We start from the raw sequence: 15,196 nt of genomic DNA, 5'->3' as shown, positions 1-15,196 counted from the left end.
CGCCTACTTTAAAGCAAACCTAAGTAATTAATTACAAGTCACCTTAATTAATTACTTATCAACTTAATTAATTACATGACACAGCTTATAATTTGTACTGCACTTACATTACTCGATGAAAGAGTAATGGAACGGAGAAAAATTCTCTCCGGCACCGGGATTTGAGCCCGGGTTTTCAGCTCTACGTGCTGATGCTTTATCCACTAAGCCACACCGGATACCCATCCCGGTGTCGGACAGAATCGTCTCAGTTTAAGTTCCAACTCTTGGGTTCCCTCTAGTGGCCGCCCTCTGCCCTACGTCATAGATGTCTATGAACGTAGGACTGAAGTCCACACATGTGCTGAGGTGCACTCGTTATGAGTGACTAGTTGGCCAGGATCCGACGGAATAAGCGCCGTCTTAAATCACGAAGTGATTTACGCATATCATATATATTTTTTTAATATACCGAAGTACATATGATATTTCCATGCAGATATTCTGCGTCATCATACGATGAAAGAGTAATGGAACGGAGATTCCGTCGGGTCCCGGCCAACTAGTCACTCATAACGAGTGCACCTCAGCACATGTGTGGACTTCAGTCCTACGTTCATAGACATCTATGACGTAGTGCAGAGGGCGGCCGCTAGAGGGAACCCAGGAGTTGGAACTCAAACTGAGACGATTCTGTCCGACACCGGGATGGGTATGCGGTGTGGCTTAGTGGATAAAGCATCAGAACGTAGAGCTGAAAACCCGGGTTCAAATTCCGGTGCCGGAGAGAATTTTTCTCCGTTCCATTACTCTTTCATCGTATGATGACGCAGAATATCTGCATGGAAATATATGTACTTCGGTACATTAAAATAATATATACTTACATTACTATTAAATCTCAGCCTAATATTTTCAACCTTTCCTTAAATGTATTGATTTTGAGAGGACCACCCTGAAAGATTGCCGCAGGTATGCTGTTCCAGTCTACTATTGTGCGGTTAACAAAGGAAAATTTGGTCACTTCTGTTCTTTATTTTCTGCATTTAAACTTCATAATGTAATCAACCCTGCCTAAATATGATGGTGTCAGTAATCTAGTATTGATGTCGGCCCATGTTTTATATCCCATTTGTGTCTTCAACAACGCGCTAAGTGTGGCTTTTCGTCGCCTTGATTCGAGCAATTCCCACCGTAGTCTTTTATGATAAAAATAAATAACTATGTATTATAAGCGGAAATATAGACTGGCCTCTGAAGTATGCATATATTTTATATACACTATAAAATACTGTTGTTTGAATGCAAATCTCTTGAAACGCATTTAAATAACAGTAGACTAGTATATGTATGATTTTGTACTAAGAAATAAAACATACAAATATATGCTAAAATCTGCCCCCTAGTTATTACTTTCCAGGAATGCTACATACAGTATATTCACATGGAAATATGATTCATATTGTACTTCTGCGTTCGGTACGAGCTAACATTTAATACCGCATTGTAAAGGAATGTTTTTTCTTCATTCCAGTGATTATATTCTTTAAAGGTAATATTTGAGGACCTCCCACAAAGAAGGTTGTATATCACATTTTTGACAATGTTGAGTTTCTGGTGGTATAAGGTTGTACATCAAAGAACTGACAATCTTTCTGTTTTCTGTAAAAATCATACAAATGTGATATACAACCTTCTTTGAGGGAGGTCTTCATTTATCATTGCTAATGTCTCTTTAACGATATTTCTTTATAACGAAATAATTTTCGATGTCCCTTCAAATTTATTATAATGCCATTTTACTGTATTTAAATCCTTTCATTGCTTTATATTGTTATAGTATAAACAGGCGGCAATACGACTCTGACCTACGTTACTGGAAATCTGATATTAGACCTACTAAGGCCCAATTGTATAAATCTCCCTGACTAAAGATCAACTTTGATCGAAGATCGAAAAGTGAACCGAGTTCAGACACTTCTTCTATTGTATAAAACTTTCCTGCGATCAAATTACCTTGGTTCAAATGAAATCTAAGTTCACGTGAAAAGGATTTGGCAACATCGCATAAACAGGTGAAAAACGTGATGCGCAGACAGGTTTGTTCAGTGTTGCCAATCTAGCGACTTTAACTCTTTTTCAACAACAATTTCTTTTAACTTTTATATTGCTTAAATAGGAATTTAGCGACCTTTTTAGCACCCCATACTGACAAAATTTAATCTTTCTTTGTCGATAATGAGAAATCTAGCGACTTTACAACTACTTTTTGACGACTTTCCGTAAACTCTGTTGGAGACACTGGTTTTTTGTGCAATGTAAATAATGGCGAACAATAAGAAGAAGGTTACTGTTCTCCGAGTTGTTATCATGTTATGGTGTTTGATACTGCTAAACATAATAAAGCTTTATAAAACGACAATTTTCGTTTAGTAATACAGTTAATTGAAAATTTATGAATGTACCTATCATATCCGTTAATAATTAATGGTTGTTATAAACATAATATAATTATAGGTTATGTTATTTGATACTGCTGAACACGATAGAGCCTTATAAAATATAAGATTGTTTGTGTATTAAGGCAAGAAATTGAAAGAAATATAAATAAATGTACCTATCATATCTATTAATATTAATAATAATGGATATTTTATTTGCACAATCTGTCACTCGTATATTTCAAACAGAAAAGAAATAACTGAACTTGGATCATCTAACTTAATCGGAGAAATTTCTTCAGTCAAAGTTTACTTTAGTTTGAGACAAATTAATCTCAAATTAGACTTTATACAACACAAAATTCCAAGTTCAGCTGAAACAAGGATCAATTTAACCTCTGATCTAAGATTAAATGGTTTATACAATCGGGCCTTAGTCTTCGAACCTTTATTTACAGTGTGCTGAATAGAAAGGGAAAAAACCTTCCTTTATTCCTGGCAGCCTATGGTGGGATACACAAAGACGAGTTTTCTAAACAAAATAAAAATGCTGTTTTTTTATTTTTAGATGTCGGCTTTTACAGTAATTATGAGCTGCTGTAGGCCTATATGGAGGACAGGATGCGGGGATACAAACATTCCGCACACCGCACATTTGAGTTGGAGCGCGTGAAATAGTTTCCGGGATGTTAGCTTTTAAATGTTGGCTTTATTCTGACTTGTGGAACCAATCTACAGCAGAGCTAATGGCTGCAACTATACTCCCCTGAAGTTGGGCAGCAGGACGCCCTAAATATGGTCGATGAAAGCGCCCAGCCTTCCCTGTCAGAAATGTGTGCTGCGAGGGAGGAAGGGTGGCGTGAATAATGGCTAAACTTCACTATGCCAAGGAAGAAATATTGATCTCGTAACCAGTAAAATTTGCTGTTCCCTTGGCTGCAAGGTATAAGGCTCGTACAAGCTTCGGGATGCACATTTTCAGCCCAACTGACTCCAGTGTTGTAGATCTTTGTGTCGCCACGTCATGAGAGTATAGTAGACGTGCTTCGCCATCGCAAAAATGCGTCCACCGATACACGACAAATAAATTATAAACACAGGAATTGATATACGTGTAGTTCATTGTAATCATAACCTGCCTCAGCTTAAGAAATCGCTAAAATTAATATTAGAGGAGAAAAATTCGCTCCGGCGTCGGGGATCGAACCCGGTTCCTTGGTTCTATGTACCATATGTACTAAGTGCTCTAACCATTGAGCTACGCCGAAGTTCAATCCACAGAATCGGTTCGAATCCCTCTCCTCCAGTGCTTTTCTCTTTGTGACCTGACTTCACGTTCGACATGTATGTTGACATTTTTATATTAAGTCGACTGCCATTATACAAGGAGCGCACTCAATTGAGCGACTTAGTAGCCAGGAGTCAACAGTAATATGCACTGTTGCTCGAAGAATCTACGTAAAGTTTTTTTTTTTTTTTGTCCTACAGAATACGTCTGTAACAGTAACAATTAATATTAGAGGAGAAAAATTCGCTTCGACGCCGGGGATCGAACCCGGTTTCTTGGTTTTACGTACCAAGCGCTCTAACCATTGAGCTACGCCGAAGTTCACCGGATCGAATTACTGTTACAATAAAGAATTTTTCTCTAATATTAATTGTTACTGCTACAGACGTATTCTGTAGGACCATAAAATTAAAAACTTTACGTAGATTCTCCGAGCAACAGTGCATATTACTGTGGAATCACGGCCACCGAGACACTCAACTGAGTGCGCTCCTTGTATAATGGCAGTTGACTTAATATAAAAATGTCAACTTGTCGAACGTGGAGTCAGGTCACTAAGGGAAAAGCACTGGAGGAGAGGGATTCGATCCGGTGTTCTGGATTGAACTTCGGCGTAGCTCAATGGTTATAGCGCTTGGTATGTAGAACCAAGGAACCGGGTTCAATCCCCCGGCGTAGGAGCGAATTTTTCTTCTCTAATATTAATTGTTGCTGTTACAATCGTATTCTGTAGTACCAAAAAATTAAAAACTTTACGTAGATTAAGAAATCGTAGTTAATTTCAATTTCATTGAATTCAGTTTCAATTTCTTGAGTCACTATTGGTCACGTACATCAACGTCAGTTAAAATGTATGAATGTATGAATCACAATGGAAACTTTTCATTACCATAAGTCATGAAATGTATCCGTAAACAGATGATTACAAATAGCCCTACCTACCCAACCGTGTTATTACCTGCGATAGAATTGATCTTAGGAATGAGGCGAACTCAAAGTATCACAAAGCGTCGAACTTTTGTACGGGCTCTCTGTGAATATAGTTCAGTTTTAATCGGCGTGAGTTTCATATTCTGTGATTGCGTAAGAAAAACTTCCCTTATAACTGCACCGACCGTTACATAAGGAATTAACCTTGACAGTGACTTATTTATTCGCTTACATCACTACTAATAATAATGCACTACGGTTCAAATGGTAACAACTCGAAGTATGAATCCAATGGAATCAGGTTCGATTGTAAACCGGAAAGTGGAGACATGTTGTTTTCACACTTAAAACTAATAAACATTGTCTGTTAATGTTTACATGCCAATGTTCATTAACATTGTGTTTTTTTTCTCTCTCTACCCCCAAATCAAATGTCAGACAATTTTATGACTTTGATCTAACAAAGAAGGAAATATATTTATAGGGCCTATATTGATTTTTTTTGCCTTAAAATATTAATACATGCATAGCAACGTCATGAAATACAATACAGTTATTAAAATACAATAATAACTATAGTTTCAAATCATAAAATTCACTTGTGGTGTATTATAAAGGCTGAGCTATTAAAGCCGATTTGATTCTCATTGAAAATGTCGAAAATGAGAGACCTTTAATGTGTACCGGAAGTCTTTTAAGCAATTGTTATAAAGGAGTTTAATAAAACTATTTTGTATAGTGACGTAGCTACATTTATTAATATAAATATTTGAATTATTTCGAGTGGAATAGTAATGTATTTGTGAGCGACTCTTAAGGTTACTGATATATGTCTTAAATGCAGGTAGTAAAGCCATTGATGATACAAAAGAGGAGAGTTCGGCCGGCAACGTGAATCGGGTCTCGGCATAGCTCAGATGGAAAGAGCGCTCAGGTATTATTAAAGATGGCACCTATTAATTTGCAACACAGTAGATCAAAGAAAGTGTGCCGAAAAACGTATGGCAGAGAAAGGTTTTGTAAAGACAGACAATTAATTTTGGAGAATATTTTTTCTCTGTGTGTGTGTGTATTATATAATATTAGGGTGTCCTGCTGCCCAACTTTAGGGGAGTATAGTTGCACCATTAGCTCTACTGTAGATTGGTTCCACAAGTCAGAATAAAGGCAATATTAATATAGTATATATATATATATATATATATATATATATATATATATATATATATATAGAGAGAGAGAGAGAGAGAGAGAGAGAGAGAGGCCTTAATACAGAGTGGATGTGAAATAATCCTACAGATTGAAAGGGACGATAAAGTACATTTAAATGAATAAAAAATCTATATTACGTTCTATGATTAAATGCACGGTTAATTAGAAAAGCTCGAAACCTGGGAACGCAGCGAATACGACCGGGTTTGGGAATGCTCCTAGTTAAAGAGTTAGCACAACAGATCTCAGAAAGGTCGCAGTGCTGGGTCACATTGCCTCCTCCCAAAATTCCATTCTATTCCAATCTATCCATGTTGGGAAAATAGGATTAGGATAATGTTAATGTTATGTTTTATTTAACGACGCTCGCAACTGCAGAGGTTATATCAGCGTCGCCGGATGTGCCGGAATTTTGTCCCGCAGGAGATCTTTTACATGCCAGTAAATCTACTGACATGAGCCTGTCGCATTTAAGCACACTTAAATGCCATCGACCTGGCCCGGGATCGAACCCGCAACCTTGGGCATAGAAGGCCAGCGCTATACCAACTCGCCAACCAGGTCGACGGATTTGGATATTTTCGCATATCCTGTTTAGAGCTTGAGCCATACATGTCACATGTATCACTTTTGGAAAGCTTACTGAAAGACCTACGGATGCTTTTTTTATTTCAAATTTAGATAATATTTTGAAATATATAACAATTTATAACTTTGTGACGTTGTATAGAAGAAATAGGTCAATGCGCTATGGAAGAAAGTACGAATTATGTGTTTATGATTAAATAATATCTAATGTTTATTAACTACAAGGTGGGAGAAAGAAACGGGAAAATTTTATTGTGTTGTTGGTAATAATGGATCATTTTAGTAGGCTTAGATTCATTGTCATTGTTCAGCCTGACTGTTACAAACCGCGAAACATTGAAAAACCGAAGATAGCAATTCGTGAAGAAATGTCAAACATCACAGTCGAAATGTTGCAAAGTGTAATGAAAAACTTCAAAGAACAATTACAAGAATGTATGCACGTTGGTGCAGGGCATTTGGAGGATGTCATTTTCAAAAAGTAGTGGTTACATGTAATGTCATACTATATTCTATATTTTCATATAATAAAAGGGGACAGATGCATTATAGGGGCCAGTCTCCTTATTGGTTGAATGGTATGAATGCTACTATCGATATGTATTGTTGTTATAATCGACATAAAATATGTTGTCAACTTCTAAATTAAGTCAGTTTCATATTGTTGGCTTGAGCCTTCTTCAAAATGGAAATAACGGCAGTAATAGTAAAATATATTTTCCCTGGACCAAAAATATAATACAAAGTGACTAAAATCACATCAGTAGTAACAAACTGTTTAAATTTTTTTTTTATTAAATTTTTCAATTTGGTAGCATTTAATGCTTATCGAATATCGAATCATAAAAACGCTAATCGAACCATTACTTCCGCTGACCTTATTTTGCGTATAATGTGTGATGGGTGGTCCCTATAATGCATATGTTCCAATAAAAGTTAATTTAATACAATATCTAAAGTTTCATCTCACTGTTTAAAATCTCCCGTTTCTTTGGCCCACTTTGTATAAGAAATTGAAAAAATTGTGTTTCTATGTGAAATAAAATTCACAGTCAGGAGGTATGTACAGAATTCTGAACTAATTCAGGAGCGCCTATATTCGTACAAATATATATTTAAAAAATCCCCATCTCCTCTGAACAGCCTTTGCAGTTGAAAAGAGACGATATAGGCCTAATGAATTACGCATTACGGGATAAATTCTATCATTTGTCTTCTAGTTTACAATAAAATTATCTCCACACGACTGTAGTTCGTAACAAGACAGCAATGCATATTTTCACGTTATAACTGCCACGTATTGTGGTTCAAGGCAACTTGATGTTGGATGTGCGACCTTGTACTCGGCTTTATGTACCCGCATATTTCCAGTTCTTCGGTGCATACAAATTATTCTAATTTTACGCCGCAAAACCTGTACCTTGTATTGAGAAATACTGTTACAGCAAGTCCGGAGCGAAACTCTTTTTCGCTCACAACAGCTGAAAATTCTTGCGAATTACATCACAGCCTAATTTTAATAGTTTTAAGACAGTCACTTGTTTTCTTTACGGACTACTGGAGGTGGGCATCAGTCGCTGAACTAGGGTGTAGGTCGCCGAGGCCAAGTCTAAGGTCAATAAGGTCGACAGACATAAATAACTGAGATATAAAATTGGCCTTAATTAGCTCACATTTAACTATTACTTAGTACAGGAATTTCAATAGGAATAAAACTGATTTATCACTTGAAAATATTATGTAAGAATTTCGGTTAACGTCACTTTGAATGTGACATTTCTTTCAATCAAAAGGCTAATATTTGTATTCGATTAATCATCTCTTGAGTTCCTTTTGTAATCCATCTGGATAATAGCACAGACTAGTATTTACAGTCACGAAGCTCAATACATAGTAAATATGCATCCATAAATAGTTGCTAACCACTAGGATCGCTAATATCGCCTCATTACAGACAATGCGAAATAGTACCAGCACAGTCAATTGTTCCTAGCACTCTCACAACTCAAGCTTCGTCACTATATACTAAACTGTGATAATAGCAAGGATTTGGAAACCAGATGTTCTGCCTGCCTACTTTTAGGGAATTAGCTTACTGATAAATAAAAACAAATAGATCGCTCTCTGCATGAAATTAGTAAATAATTGGTTGGAGATACGCAACAATAGACCAACCAACATTTTGAAAAAAATTGAGGTATTTGCAGAAGTCTGTTGTTGGCTGGATTATTTAACTCAAAAAAAAAAAAAAAAATCAAGAATACGATATCTGCACTCTCCTGCCATTTATAAGCAAAATTCGTTAATTGAATAAAATTTATTTATTTATTTTGCTTTGCAATATTAACTCAACTGCTAGTCTGTTATCAAAAATCGATTAGTCTTTATTTTTATTATTATTATTTGTGCTATTTTTGTAACAGTATGAATGTTACATTACTTCTTGCATAAAATATTTATTGAATAACCAAATTTATTTCAATTCTTTATATATTTTATTTATTTATTTAAATTTAAATATACATAATAAGGAATATAATTACAAAACAAACAAGAGAAATAGAAATAAAATAATACAAGCAATATAAAAAGAAGATACAGTAGTATTAACAAAATTTGAGACCGAATGAGCAGCGCTCGTGATCGGTCGCAGTTCAGATATAATATTAAAATAAAAAATAATAATAATAATAAAAATAAATAAGTAAAATATAATAGGAACTAAAATATAATTACAGCGGCAATGGAATTATATAATATAATATTAACACTAGAGAAGAATAATATCGCACGTGAAAAGTAGGACTGATATATATTTCAAAATTATAGAATACAAATATAACATAGGTTGATTAATTCATACACATAGGCTATAAATTTATTTAATCAAATTGAAGATATTAACACGTTCCTAATTTTCTTGTTATATGTTAGTGGGTTACAGGTTAGAAGTTCTGGGTGTAATTTAGTTAAAGCATTGTACAAGCGAGGGCCAAAATTTATGCTATGCTTTAGACCAGCAGATGTGAGACATTTAGGTTCTACTAATGTTGAATTAATATTTCGTCTTGTGTCATAATTGTGTGTCTGTAATACAAACTTATTACGATATCGAAAACATGTTTTTGTCGTATGATGAAGGATGGATAGAACGAAGAAAAATTCTCTCCGGCACCGGGACTCGAACCCGGGTTTTCAACTCTATGTGCTGACGCTTCATCCACTAAACCACACCGGATTCCAGTTCCGATGCCGGATTGAATCCCCTCAGTGTAAGTTCTACATCTCAGTTTTCCGTTTGGTGGCCTACCCTCCAGCCAACGCAGATTTCCTGCACGGAAATATCATAATATATACTTCAATACAACATAATACTATGATATGCGTAAGTAATCACTTAGTGATTCAAGACGGCGCTCATCCCGCCGGATCCCGGCCACTTAGTCACTCGTAATGAGTTCACCTCTGTACATAGTGCGTTGGACATTGTGCCACTCTCACATATTCTGTGACACAGTACATGTGAGTAGGCCACCAAACGGAAAACTGAGAGGTAGAATTTAAACTGAGGGGATTCAATCCGGTATCGGAACTGGAATCTGGTGTGGCTTAGTGGATAAAGCGTCAGCACGTAGAGTTGAAAACCCGGGTTCGAGTCCCGGTGCCGGAGAGAATTTTTCTCTGTTCTATCCATCCTTCATCATATGATAACGCAGAATTCCTGCACGGAAATATATCTACTTCGGTACATCATAATAATGTTTTTGTTGGTTGGTGTCTTATTGCGTAACTCCGTCCAATTGTCCTGAGATCTACTATTAATAGCAACTACAATGAAATTAATACTGACAAGAAACTAATCGCATTAATCGACATCGGATGAGACTTTATCATGCTGGCAGCGTAGAAAAGTCAGACTGTTTTCTGAAGAAAATGATAGAGTGAAAAGAACCCTTTCCTTAAAAAGTGAAGTAATAAGAATAGGAAGAGGAAAACCGCTTCAGTAACTTAACATTAGGTCTATATCCAGGCCGGGTATTTATGGAGATCGCGAAAATCACGACATAATAGATGTACAATATATTTTTACTAATCTTTACGAATTAAGTAATTGTAATTAATAATATTCTGATAAAACAATCGCGAAATAGAGTTCTAATAGCGAAATATGAACACATTTGCGAATTATTACTATTGCGTCGTTTTATAGCGAAATTCATATTCTGAGTTTTTTTCGGATTTTTTTTTCAGTTTAATTTGTTATATATTCAAGTAGCCTACATTACATGGTATTCCAGGTATTCTGATTACATTAGTGAACTCAAAAGACGGAGAATTCAACATTTCACTAATAATTTGAAAGTGTTAATTTGAGTGTGTGTGTTAAATACAGTCTCAATTCGAGAAATATTGTCTATTGGACAAACTACATCTTTTCCAGAATCCAACGAAACTTTAATGTTAATTATTTGGAAAGTAGTATTCATACTGAGTTAATACTCCAATTTCAAAATAATGGTATTTTCCAAAATTTTCATTAATCCCCGCCATGAATATAAATCAATTTCCGACACCACTATTAAAAACACACAAATTATAAAATTATCTCCATAAATACCTGCCCCTACCTATAGCGCTGGTCTTTCATCTAAGCGACACGGGTTCCATCTCCTGCCTGGTCGTGATGGAATTTGTAGTCCACAAAACAAACGTTGAGGATGGTTTTTCTCGGGGTACTTCCATTTTCTTCCATCATTGCACAAAAATTTTTATTTCACCTCACTTCAGTTATTTATTTCAAATTTCTTTGATAAATAAACTTCATACTGGACTCGTCTCGATAATATTTATTTATGGAAAGCGTCATGATCCCAAGTCCTTTTGTAATACTTTACAGTATCTGTGTAGCTCACTTCTTTTCTGTGAGCTTCGAGTTCATATACAACACCAGTCTTTCCCCGTTTGGCACTGTAGCATGCTGACTGCAGATCAAACTGTCAGTCAAGACGAAAGATTTATTCCAGATACGATAATCGAGGAGCAGGTTCTGGTTATCTTCTGGCGAGATTGAGGACACAGACTGCGTATTGTTGCTTGCATGCGATGCATGAAGGAGTCTGCAAGTCTATTGTGTCATTGTATTGCATGTAGATGGTATCTTTTGTGCGGTGGCCATCTGTGCATCCGTATGAATTGTGCCATGGCGTGGGAGTAGGTAGAAAATAATACATCCATTAAGACTTACGTGTCAGGACTGGTTTGTTTATATTTCTACATAATGGAGAATTGTACACGAGTAAAAACAATAACACATTTCCTTTTCAAGAGACATTTATTATAAATTAACACGCAAATAACAGGTTTACAAATTCAACATTTTACGAAAACTAGTTGGATAGGTAATTCATTTTTCAACTTGAGTTGTCAGATTGAATAGTTAATTACGAAGATATCTTAGTAAGAAGGTATTTATTTAACAACTAATAAGTAACCTTCCGCAGAGTTAAGGAAAAACCGTGTTTGAAAACATATGCGAACATCGTGAAAAAGAATATGCCAATAGGAAATTTAATGTAAGCTACAAAACATAAGTTCTAAATATATTTAAAGTGTATCTTTTTTGTCGTTAGCTTAGGCAAGGCAGATGCGATAAACCTTACACTAAAGAGAAATTAATACGAATCACACTTTAACTGAATCATCATGAACTGTGTATTTTACTACCATTGAACATCTGTAAGAATTCCTCATTCTTTCTGTCAATAGAAATAATTTAGTACTCCAAAGGTAGAGGTCTATATTTATATTTTGTCGAGAACCTTAGAAATGAACAAATGTTGAAGATCACGAGAACGTGTATTTCAATAATCTAGCAAGAGGCTGCACAGTTTCAATATAAAGCCAATTTTTTGACGTAGAATTTGTCTAGTCGAACGTTCCTCAGAGGTGACATTTTGGAGATTAATGTAACGAAAATGTGTAACGCAGAAACAACGTTATCACCGAGTCGGATAAAGTGGAAACTGGGAACGCCGTACATGTTTCAAAAGAGGAGGGATGTGGGTACACGACTGTGAAAGTTTCGATCGCGCGCTACGCACCTAGCGGAAGTGCTGAGGTGGACGGAGCACGTTGGGATACCAAAACCGTGCTCGCGCGGCTTCGCTACCACAGTGAACCGATGCCTTCCACGTCTTCCCGAGCGTAACACACGATACTATCTCTGTCAACCCTTGTACACCATGTATGAACTCTGTAAAATTAAAAATAAAATAAAATATAATAAATTGTTGAAAATCTTTATTTCCTTCCTATTTTCTCGAACGAAAACTACTCCGTTCTCACCGCATGAACTGTCGACGTAATTCTACGTTTGAAACCTTTCGGACCTCTCCGTAGGAGGGCTCTCCATTTATTTTTTAAGCTCTCTTTGTACATTTCAGTTCATGTTGACAGTTAGTTTTTATGTTGAACATTTCCTTCATGATTCAGTCCTAGAGCACTGGGCTTATAAGTCAAGGGACCGGGGTTCAAATTCCTCTCTACCCTGAATGTATAACTTGTGTTGGGCAAGCCAATGGTGCATGCAATACAACGATTTCTCCGGATACCCCGGTTCCCCTGTAACATCCCAATAATTCTCCATCATCATCATCATCATCATCATCATTTATTACGAGTGTAATGTAGATCCATTGCCTGCGGTGTACTCTGGATTGTCTCTGTTGAACTAAGGTCTACACTTCTCGGCACTAGCGACATCCATGAATCGCTCATAGAATCGAGGCTGTTAACAAGTTAAGGGCCCTGCCATTGGACAAGAAAAAGTTACCTTTATATTCTGTATATAACTTTTTCAAGGAGAATTTTGTACCTGATAATTTTGGAATATCCCCTTGTAAGAGTGATAGAAAGTACAATCTTAGTTTCGAAACTCGTCAGCATATCGTCGTTGTTCCTGCAATAACTCCTATGTGCAAAATAAAAAAAAATTCAGTAGGAAGAAAAAACACATTTATTCATTCTACGTCAGCCGTACATAGGAGACTGTGAATTCTTACATTTTAGAAACAAATAAATATAATTACATATAGGAGATTTTATTATTTGCTATATTACTATTTAAGTTATTTAATAGAGCAAAAGTCTGAAAATCGATAAATATGTCACATAGAAGTTATTGCAGGAACAACGATGATATAAATCAGTGGCGATTCGTAGTGTAATTTATAAGTGGTTGCAGTTAAATCTGTAAATTCTACATCTGAAAACGGCCTTCGAATCATGCAATATAGATTTAATCCTGACAGAAAGAAGTAAGTAACGAAACTTGAGAAAAGGGATTCGTTGTTAACGACGAATAAAAGATCACTATGTATAATCTATTCAAAATTAGACCGACATAGCACTTTATTCCACTTATGAGTTTAAAGTAATTAGGCGGAAAGAGAATATGAGAGTTCAGTCCACGTGAATAAGGGAAATATAGGCTAATTCATTGAAGTAAGATATATACAACATTCTATAGGTTGATTAACGAACGACTGCTTTACCCTCCTTAATAATAATAATAATAATAATAATAATAATAATAATAATAATAATAATATAATAATAATAATAAGAATAATAATATCATAGTTTGGAAGCAGGGCTATCGTCGAGACATCACAGGACAGTCGCAAAACAACGGCCAGAAGATGAATTTCTTTCATTGCCCACACCGAGAATGGAAGACCAGACCGGTTGGTTGGGAGGCGTACAAACTATTCACATAACCACAACGACGGACCATTATAATATTAATTAATGACCTAAATTACTGTTTTTAAAGACTGCGTGTCAGGAATTAGTTTAAATTTCTCCCTCGTTCACTCCATTTGTGTCGAAGACCGTGAAGTGTTACGTTCCAAAATGATACGGGTTTTAAAGTCTCTTCCTGTAAAAAGATCTTGTTAGTCAATTATTAACTCATGATTTCTTTTCATGCATTGCTACATGGAAGTCGTTATAATTACCCATGAAGAATCTAAACCCTACATGATTAGTGCAGGTACTTATAAAAAACGAAATCGAGACTTCTGACTAATTGCTTTTCCTTATACGCTTAGCGGAGCGGCTTGCTGATATCACCAGAGGAAAAAAGGTTTCACCGCTAATACTACTCGCTGCATAACCGTGGCTTTATATGGAATAGATAAGTGCTTAATGTAAAGGTCTCTGTTCACACATACATACAATGCTTGTATTATACGGGAAGTGAAAGTTATGTAAGGAAATATTACTTAACACGGACAACGTACAGTCTATTCCAAAAGTAATGATCACTCAACATAAAGCGGTTGTCAGATTATTATTTTTTATAATGTCGCACACCGTTAGTTTAGTCAGACAGCTATGTCAGTTTTCCTTGCCGGAATTCCGGTTTCAGATTCCGGGTTGGACGAGGGATGAAAATTCTACTTACAGTAGAGCCTCGCTAGTTCGAACGTCTTCCTAATATCCTCCCTCCCTACCCAACGTGTTCCTCAACCTCAATATCAGTGGCGGCTGATTGACTGAGGCAAGTGAGGCCGGGCCTCAGTCACTCGGCTTAACTGAAATCAAATTTTGTGTTTTTATATAATGTATTAGTTATTTGAATGAAGCATGTATCGCTGTAGAAGCATTTGAAAACTTTGTGATGTATATAGACCTGTTTTGCAGTAAAATTTGTTCCTGAGGCCAGGATCGCTCGTACCGGGTCTGCTTCTGCATT

The 15,196-nt window shown here is 36.0% G+C and overlaps 1 protein-coding gene and 1 non-coding gene across 6 annotated transcripts in view; one reads left to right on the top strand and one right to left on the bottom strand.

Moving 5' to 3' along the window:
• Positions 1 to 15,196, top strand: part of LOC138710858 (phospholipid transfer protein C2CD2L) — a 343,333-nt gene that overhangs the window by 178,094 nt on the left and 150,043 nt on the right. The window lies entirely within an intron of this gene.
• On the bottom strand, positions 3,955 to 4,027 carry TRNAT-CGU (transfer RNA threonine (anticodon CGU)). The gene has a single exon. It is a non-coding gene; the product is annotated as a tRNA-Thr (tRNA).

This window comes from Periplaneta americana, chromosome 12 (assembly GCF_040183065.1).
Source record: "Periplaneta americana isolate PAMFEO1 chromosome 12, P.americana_PAMFEO1_priV1, whole genome shotgun sequence".
NCBI lineage: Eukaryota > Metazoa > Arthropoda > Insecta > Blattodea > Blattidae > Periplaneta > Periplaneta americana.
The sequence above is the reverse complement of the archived record's forward strand: the minus strand, read 5'-3'. Positions and strand labels throughout refer to the sequence as shown.